This window comes from Magnolia sinica, chromosome 8 (genome assembly GCF_029962835.1).
Source record: "Magnolia sinica isolate HGM2019 chromosome 8, MsV1, whole genome shotgun sequence".
Classification (NCBI taxonomy): Eukaryota; Viridiplantae; Streptophyta; class Magnoliopsida; order Magnoliales; family Magnoliaceae; genus Magnolia; species Magnolia sinica.
Window position 1 is genome coordinate 38,746,336 of NC_080580.1, and position 10,466 is coordinate 38,756,801.

Genomic DNA, 10,466 nt, shown 5'->3' on the forward strand with positions numbered 1-10,466 from the left:
AAAAAATAGCTGATAAACGAGCCTGTGACCTTAAATCTCCATCAATAGATCAGCCTAGGTGGAACGACCAACTCCATGTGGGACGATGTTGTCACGTCAGCATGTAATGACTGCTATCAAATCCTGAATTACCTTTTCCACTCTTTCCAATCCTCTCTGCATGGCTCCAGTGACCCGCTCTAACTATGACAGGCACTCGTCCTGTTGGTGAAGCTGATGTAGGATTGATTCTCATCACTCGCGCTGACCAACATGACAACGGGTACGAGTAACTAGCGTGTATGGAACATAGCTAGCTGGCTATCTCTCATCTTCTATCTCAGCAGCCTCTGTCTCCATCGCCTCAGTTTCGGCTGCCTCAGCTTCAGTTTCTCCCTTGGTTTCATCGTAATGAGAAGTTAAGGAGGAAGTTGGTATAACCAACAAACCCATTCTCTTGATATTTGATATCGTGAACTTGGGAGGAGGTCTAGGACGATCGATAGTGGGAAGTAGTCCCACATGTTGGGATAAAAGGCAGATAAGATGAGGGAATAGAATATAAGTATCTCTGGTGCCTTGAACCACAATTGCCAATTGATGAAGGATAAGAATTGGCAAACAGAGTCGTACTTCATTACAGACAACCCCAACATAAATGGAGTGAGATTTGACTTGTTAGTACCCCTAGGATAGACATTCAAACTAAAAATTCGGTGAAGGATTCGAAATTTAGGGGACATGTGGGATCCACACAGAGCATTCCCTTCATGTCAGGGAATGTTTTTGCCATTGCAGAAATACTTAGTGATTTCCAATCGAATTTCTAAAGAATTGAAATCATATTCTGCAAATCCTTGCGGTTTGGTAGGAATTCCAATGATTGACCAATTATAGCTAGAGTGAGATGTGTAGTTGTTTGACCAATGGTGATATCCAGGGAAACATGTGAGTGACAGTAAGCAAGGAACCTGAATACCTATTCATCTCGAGTGACACCACCAAAATCAAGCACTTCTGACCACCCAACAGCTTCAAGAATCGTCACAATCGCATAGGGCTCTAGACATTTTCTGTCGACTAGTCTTTATAGACCATCTTTCTTACTCTGAATTTATAATAGAGTGCTTCTGGAGGCGGTGGCTCAATCAAGATTTGGACTTCCGGTTCTAGATCATCTCTCCGTGGAGACACGGGTGGAAAAGAGTCCATTTGTGATGGTGGTTGTGCTGATTTTCTCCGAGAACTGTTTTACTTCATTTTTCCCAAGATGATTCTCCTTGAACCATTGATGTGCTTTTATCATTCCCCATTTTAGAGAAAAACTCATAAATGAACAGAATATTCAGGGGAAGGGTAGAGATTGAGACCAAAGAGAATAGGGCAAACCAAATGATAATTAAATGAGCAAGATATCCCTATTTGGAAGGAAGATTTATGCTTGTGAGGAATATCTTGCCAAGATTGATACCCAAATAGACAAGAGGATGAGTTGTTTGAAGATTCACCAGCGTTTGCAAGCTGAGAAGTCGTGGGAAGAAGGGAGATGAACGAGTGAAAAAAAAATCCTGCTCGTGCCGTATTTATGGATACCGACTCTTCGATTTCATCGAAGAAAATACTTCGATGCCATTGAACTATGTTCGATGTTATCGAAGAGAGTCCAGATAGGTCAGAGAGATTTCGTAATGCTTCGATGCACTCGAGTAGTGTTTGATTCCATCAAAAGTGGTTTGATGACATCAAAGTCCCTCGATTCCATTGAAATAGTAAAAAAAAAAAAAAAAAAGCTCATTTATCATTTCAGTTTGTGCTAACCTATCTAAAATGACGTACACTAATATATACCTATTCATCAGTGTTTTGTACATCAAAAGATTGATAAAAAAAATGTGTAGACTATATATATTTTTCAAAAAAGAATGATGAGGCTATAGATCCTCAAATATTATCATTGGAACAAATGGATCATAGTACAATTGATCTTTCTTTAGAGATGGTTAATCTTCTGTTTTAAACATTAATTGTTGTATGTAAATCAACCTTCTTTGGTCTAACATAGGTATCAAAACACTTAGAATGTTTTTCAGTAATGATTCCAAAATCATGCATGATACCTTGATCATATGGGGAAGCTGAGTTTTTATCAAATTTTCTTGTATTACATGAATCTCAACAAGCTCCTATTTAAAGAAACTATTAGTCAAGTGATCGATTATAAATTGATTCCAAAAAAAAAAAAAAAATCTTATCTTCATTTATCTATGCTTCCTAATGTCCTTGAATCAATTCTGATACATTGTGTTTTACACATTGACCAATATCTTTTAGTTAATCCTCACCAAAAAAATTCTTCTTTTGATCACTTTTTCTTGCTATTGCTCCCTTATAAAGTACCTAACCCATTATAAAGTATGTCAAAAGGATGGGTCATGGTCATTGGTTGTTTTACTTGGAGCAATCATTACAAGAGCCCGAGATCATTTTTACATTATTTTCAACGCAATTGTATTTGTTTTGTAGTACTTACTTGGTAACCACTTTCTTTGAATAAGAAGATTCTTTCTCAGAGTGATTTCCAGATGATTTGAATTTGGATTTGTTGTTTGACCTGGAAGTGAGGTGAGGATGTCTACGCGTAGGACATTCACCTTTGGAGTGTCCTATTTTTCCACAGTGATGGTAAGATGAATCAACCAATTTTTTCTTGTTCGAGATGGTTGAATTTTTCATCACTGATGAGGTAGAGGAAGATTTAGAATTATCTATGTCATATCCTAGGCCTTTCATGTTTTTGGAGTTTCTACCCATGCCAAGAAGTTTTTCTAAATTTTCATTACATTAAGTGAATTTACGAGTTAGTTCTGCTGTATGATTAGAATTTTCAACTTCTAGTTTTAAACTTTTGTTTTCTCTTTTCAGCTTCTCAACTTTTGATTCTACAAGCTCTATTTTCCTGATAAGATTTTCAAAAGTAATACTTTTAACAGTAGTTTTTCTTATGTTTTTAATTCTCTCAAGATCAAGCTCATCTTCCTCTTTTAGTTCCTTGGCAATGACTGTAGTGGTGGAGGCCATGAGTATCTTCAATGACTTTTGGTCTCCATCACTTTCTAACTCACTTGTTTCTGAATTTGAGTCATCAGTGTTATCCCAAGTGGCTGCCATAGCTTTTCCCTTAGATTTCTTTGTGGGACATTCCGTATAAATGTGACCATACTTTCTATGGTTGTAGCACTAGAGTTCTTTGGACTTCTTGAAAGATTTACCTGATTGGACTTGTTGAAAGATTTACCTGTTTGGCGGTTGCGGTCAAAATGAATTCCTTTGTTATTATATGATTTTCCACGGTTCTGATTAAAGAATTTTTTGAACTTTTTAGCTAAGAGGGCAACCTCCTCATCTCCATCTTTGATCTCACTATCTTCTTCCTCTATTGTGGTTATGTTTTTATAGGCTTTGAGAAGATTATTTTTGGATTTTGTGGGTGTTTTAAGACGTAGTTCAAAAGTTTGCAGAGAACCTACCAGTTCTTCTACTTTCATTTCATCAATATTTCTACATTCTTCGACGGTGGTGACTTTGGAGTAAAACCATTCCGGCAGTGATCTTAAGATTTTCTTACATATTTGAAGTACAGGAACTGTCTCTCCAAGTCCACCCATGAAGTTGCATATAATATTTAATTTTGTGAAGAACTCCATAAAGATCTCATCTTCTTCCATTCTCAAGTGTTTAAATTGAGTAGTCAAGAATTGCAACCTTGATCTTTTTACCGTGCTAGTTCCTTCATGGGTTGTTTCCAATAAATCTCATGCTTCTTTTGAAGTTTTATTCATACTGATCTGATTGAATATGTCATGCCCCAAACTTGAAAACTGGGCTCACAAAATTCTCGATCGCTAAATCCAGTACCGACAGCCTCCATAATACCCCATTCTCGGTTCCTGACACCCATATACCAGGTTCCGAATCTAGGATCCTACAAGGAAGATTTTCAACATGAATTTAATTCATAATAAGCATAACTATAAGCATAACCCACGAACAATAACTAAGACACCATTACAAAATCTACTATGATAAAAAACTTTAAGGTACAATGTGCATAAAGGGGAAATACAATGATAACAATAACGAAAACTCCTAGAGCTCGACTGCACGCTCCTGCTCCTACTAAGCTACGGTTGCGTCCTAGCGTCACCTGCACGCAATCAATCGTGCATAAGCTTATAGAAAGCTTGTAGGGTGGTAAGAGTGTGTGCGCAATATAAGCATGCCAGAATGCAATATCAGAGTAATGCGAAATATACTGGTAAGTCCATGAATATCATCAGTTGTATCAAGGCTATGCAATCAAGGCATGAATGCTATTAGCCATATCAAGGCCATGTGATGCAAGGCGTGAATGATGTCGGCCATACCAAGGTCATGCAATGCGAGATGCAACTCAAACATATCAATCCTCATCTGAATCCATATATCAATGCAGCTCATCACTGGAGCATCAAATATCAGTACAGTTCTCACGTTGTACAATCACTAGGGTTTAATACACTCCAAATGACACTACCCATTTCTCAGGCGCGTAGTCCAAGTGAGTGTAAGAAACCTCACTATTTGCCTAACCAATAGTCTGCCAATACCTATCTAGCACATCAATAGCGGGCCCATTTACGAGCTAGTCATACTCAGTCTAGTAATTGTCCCATATCCTTGGGCGGGTAAGGCCACACCCCCTTCCAACCGACTATGACACGGTGGGAGACACGACCTCCTAGTATTTGGCTCTCGTGCACTCATGTATCCACTCGCTCTCGACGTTGGAGCATCTTCCAGTACTGTCAGGTTTAAGGATTTTCACTCAGGGACATTTATGGCGCCCCGATGCTAATAACAGTATTTTCGGTGTCCAATCCTACTATCCATGATATGCCTATGGAGGCTACGGCCCTGATGTCGCTAGACTGTACAGTAATCAAAATACACAATGCAAGATACATGAGTCATACAATCTAGTCATACATCAATCTTGCACATACCGTGCACTCATGTGAGACAATCTCCGCTTATCAAGGAATCTCATAACAACCTACCCAATGGCATATACAATAGTCCACCACATCTCATATCAAGCATATAGAAGATGCGTATGAGCATGTATCATGATGATATTCTAAGCATACTTGTAATCGGTATCGATAACTGGCATCGATAATCGGCATCGACAATCGGCCTATATGCAAGGCGGGGTCCATAAATGAACAGCTGACAGTCATAGTCACATTTTGGAAGGCAATTTATTTCATCCGGCTCGCTCCGCATTCTCACACTACAGAGATTTGCCAACATGTCCCACGTTATCGTGGCTTTACGCAAACATCTCAAGGTGACACAACAATGCGGTTAGGGGATTTACGTAACACGATGTGTTCATAGAGCAACTATTTGCGACATCCAATCCCGAGAAGTAATGTAACACGTATGGCATTTTACTTGCACTGATTGCGCACCATGCCAACTAACCCATGAAATTACGTGCTGACCAAGAGGGCGGCTACGCATTATGTCCACAAATTTATAATAACTATCAGAGATGGGATGTCCGACACGATACTTGCGTGTAGGAGAATAAAATAATGTGAATATCTATGGTGATGATTCATAAGGAAATTACAAATAGTTCAATATCTTTAAACAAAACAGGTAAAGGGCATGATCAATTAAATTGTAAAGACCAAAGGAAGGATCCTCACCTTTACTTACTGATCTTCAGAGATGTTCTTTATGGTCAGATTCTAATCTAATTTACCTGTTTTAAGTTAAGCTTTAATTAGGTTCAATACATCTAAAGGTGCTAGATTCAGATTATACTAAGACGAGTCGCGCATCAATGGGCTTTATTTTAGGATGTTTAGGTCCATCCCACCACTGAGTCGACTCGGTCAGGTGTGATGGCTCCTATTTCATGGGAATTTTAGGAAGGAAAGAGGAAACCAAAAAAGAAGATCAAGAAAGGAAAGAGGATTGAATCTGCACCGTGCTGTTGGTGTGGATTTGGATTTTCTCAGCCAAAAGCTTCTTCCTACAGCTTCTTGGAGACTGGTTGAACTCGGACCGGTCTCCCTCCTTCTCCTCACTTATCCCTCTCCCTTTCTTTCTCTTTCTCGTCTTTCTTTCTTGCGGAACAGGCAGGCTTTTTATAGCCAGTCCGATCCTAGAATTTCCTTACACAGCTTGGTTTTGGAACCTTCTTGCGTAACTATGGTTGCGTAGAGTGGGATGGCAGATCGGTTTACGTAGAGCAGCGTGGCGTAGACAGCTACGCGGTTCGTCGATTGCGGTGTGCGTACGCTGCTTTGGTTTAGGATTTTCAAATCTTAGTCTTCTTTGGATTGTTTCTCTTCAGATCGTCTGGGCCTACTGGGATTCCGAAAGCATGCTTATAGTGATTTGGATTCCTGATTGAACGGTGCTGTTGCTGGGAGATAGGCATCGGTTTTAACGGCGGGTCGGTCCCGATCCATTCTCTTTCAATTTGGCAGTCACTAGGTTGGTCAGATCGATCATCGTATTCTTCCTAGCCCACCAGGTTCATGGTGAAGGCGGGATTCGTGACCCACTGCGAGGAGGACTCCTTCCGCACGTTGTTTGGAAAACGGAGGAATTTCCGTGGAAATCGGCGAGGATTTTAGACAGTCTCTATTTCTCATTCGGAGAGGATATGTCGATCTTTCTTAGTTGGGTGTGTAGTTTGGTACGTAAGAAGGAGATGTTCTTGTTACAGCGTCCGCATTGCCCGGAATATCAGCAAAACGGTGCATGTGGGCTTCGGTTATCCCTCGCGTGCGTTGCTCTCCTTGGACGAAATTCCGAGAGGAGGTTGATAGATGGTCTGGATCTCCAGTCTACGGTGATGATGGCCCACACTAACTATGATGTGGAGCTTCCCGTTTTGAAAATGGTTCGGCGGGAGTCGTGAGGAAGAAGGATTCTTCGAGTTTTAGTGGTGTGTGGTGTTCTGCGGCTATGTACGTTTTGGTGTACGTGCAGTCCCCATATGGCGGCGATTGGCAGGATCTTGCTCGATCCGCCCCGTCCATATAATCCCTTGATGCATGCGTGGCCTCCGGGTTCCATAAGCAATCTGATCTAGTGTCCAGGTGGGCCATGCTTCATCTTTTGGATTGAGTTATTGGGTTCTGATGGTATATTTCCTTAAATCCGGCCGTCAACACTCTAATTTGTTTATGATTCGTTTATAGTGATTATGTCACCTGTTCTCATTCTTAGTCACTCGAATAGATTGGATTTCTGAAACGCTGTGGGGGTGTCCCTATTGATTGGACGTGTGTTTTCTACTCGTTTGGTGCTTACGATTGCGTTTTAGCACTAAAGTTTTAGCGCCGGTTCGGCAAGGTGCATTAGGTGGTATTAGATGGAATGGTATTCATAATGGGATGGTATTCATAATCTCATCTAATACAACTGGTTGACATGTTTGGAGCGGAGGATGAAAATCATTTTGAGATTGGTGCCCAAACACCGTGGTCATGGGAGGGATTTTGCCATCCCTCGTTGATTCTCTGAATCCCACCTCTACGAGTTGTAAGGGAAGGGCCTCCACTCATGGGTCCCAACTTGATGTGTATGTTTCATCTAAGCTATCCATCCAATTTTCCATTATGTTTTATCCTTAAAACCCAAAAAAAAAAAGTCTATCCTCATCCTAGGTGGGCCACAGAGACCCAAAAACTCCTACCTCACACTTGCATGCATAAAATTTTACAGTGGGTTTCTACTTATGGGACCCATAATGAGGTAGGTGTTAAATCTACACCATCCACCCCTTTAATTAGATTATTTTGACCATTGGAACCAAAAATCAAGCTGATCCAACCATCAGTGGACCACACTATAGGTGACGGTGGGTTGGTAAGACCCACTCACGTCACCGCTCACGGAGGTGGGGTGGGGTGTCCCACTTGTGACCCCGCCATGATGTATATGATATATCCACACTGTACACTAGTTTATATCATTTTAGGCCATGGGCAAAAAATGAGGCAAATTCGAGTTTTAAGTGGCCACACAGAGGGAAATGAACTCTTGCTGTTGAAACCTTTCAAGGCTCTCTGTGGGGTCCCTGATCATCCAAACCAGTCAAAGTTAGGATCCATAAGACCTGCTCGAGCTAACCTACTTGGTGAACGGGTCGGATTGTCCAAATGGAGCCCACCTCGATGGTGACACAAAAAAATCTATAAAAATAATTTATACATTTGCAATCCCATGATTTATCTTTCCCAAACAAGATTTGGCTCCAATCCTGCTGGATAGAAGTTACTCCCATATCTTCCAAACATGCCATTAAAAAGCATGGGATACACCCAATCCAGAGACAATACCTTACACATGCATTTAATGCTACTTTTTCAATTCCATCCAGCTTAATCCCACCTAATGCTGGTGGCCAAATGGGCCCTTAGGGTGTTACAAGATGAATACGAGGATTGATAAGTAGCATATCCCATACTCATATGTTCACTATGATATAGGCTAGTTATCTAATTTGCATATCGTAAGCAGCCTATGTGATTAGACCATCTATTGGCTTGGAAGCCTTAAAGTTATATTATTTAGTTTAGTTTAATTAACAATTAGTTTAAACTAGGCAATTGTTGTTTTTAATAGGGATATCCACTAGGACTTAATTTACATTCTATAGCTCCGCCATATTCCACACTTAGACGCATTGCGGGCCTTTACTGCAATTTTAATTGGTATCAAAGAGGGTAGCTCTTGAAAGGCTTAACCTCTCAGAGTTGATCCTATGAGCTTAAAATATTGTCAAAACAAGAGGGTAATGCCATCACATTTTGTTGTCAAATTTTGTTGTGCAAAACCATTTAGAATTTGTATCATGCTTTGAATTGAATTGATCAGGTTCGTGCATTTTAAAGTTGTCTGTGCATTTTAAAGTTGTCTGCATCTTCGTCGAACTTGCCTACATTTTCAAGTTGAAGAGAAGATTGTTGAAGATCATGGTTTCAAGCTAAAATTCAAGAACTAAGGCTCAAGAACTCAAGTTTAAGTTTGAAGTTCAAATACTATACGTTAAAGACTTAAGAACTCAAGTGCAACTCAAGCACAAGTTCAAGAGATCGAACTCAAGCTTCACGTATCAAAAGATATCAAGGTTCTGAAGCAAATGATGTTTCAATTGTTCCAACTCACAAACAGGTATGGATGACCCTAGATTGACCATAGGTTGAGTTATATTCATTGCATATTTTATGTGGGTCATTTCATATGTTTATAGGTCTTTTTCTCGACTAGTCTTTGTCCTTGTTCAACTAGTCCTAATACTAGCTCGACTAGTCTAAGAGTTTTCTCGACCAGTCCAAGGTTTGTTGCAATTTTTTAGAATTTTTTGTTGGACACTTGACCAGTCCTGGAGACTGCTCGACCAGTCGAGTGAACAGTGCTTGACCAGTGTAACGTCCCGATTTTTGGAACCCGAGTATATGACTCGTCCTCCAAAAACTCGATGTTAGCCTATAAAATTCAGTGTAAATTTGAACTGCTTATCATTAATCGGAGTTAACAGCAACAAAGCTAGAATAAACCATGCATTGAATGGAAACATTCTGATCTGCACATAATTTCAAATGTAGCGCCCATACATGACTTATACAATCTCAAATAACAAAGTTCATGCAAGCAAAACTAGGAATCAATTAACTAGTGGTGGAGCTCAATATGGGCCGCAAGAACCCCGTCTATCTCCTCAGCTACCCGATCTACTATAACCACCCAGTGAACAGTGTTAGCTCACTCTACACCTGCATCAACTATTACAATTTGATAGCATCAATGGCTATCGCAATGAGGAGCACCCTCTAAGATTGCGCACTCATCATTCATAATCCAATATGGATCGCAAGTCATGAAAATGGATATATTAAACAGGGCACTTCATTATCATGAACATATACTCAAAAATTAAGCCAATCAACAGAATCTCATTATAAGCAGAATATGATAGCAATCGCAATATAAACGAATACATCCAAAAAATCAAATAATCAACCATACGACTTTCTATTGCACTCGAAATCACATTATACGTGAACTCCGCAAGATGGATAGAAAATCGATAGACAAACTTCAGCTCCACCCAGAAATCATGGTACAAGTAAAATCCGTAAGGTGAATAGAAAATCAACCTTTAAACCTCTACTTCACCCGAGAATCATATCATACGTGAACTCCGTAAGATGGCTAGAAAATCAATAAGCGAACTTCAGCTCCACCTGAAAATCATGGTACGACTGAACTCCACAAGATGAAGAGACAATCAACATACATACCCTATACCACCCAAAAATCATATCGTACGTGAACACCACAAGATGGTTAGAAAATTGATATGTGAACTTCAGCTCCACCCAGAAATCATGGTACGACTGAACACCGCAAGATGG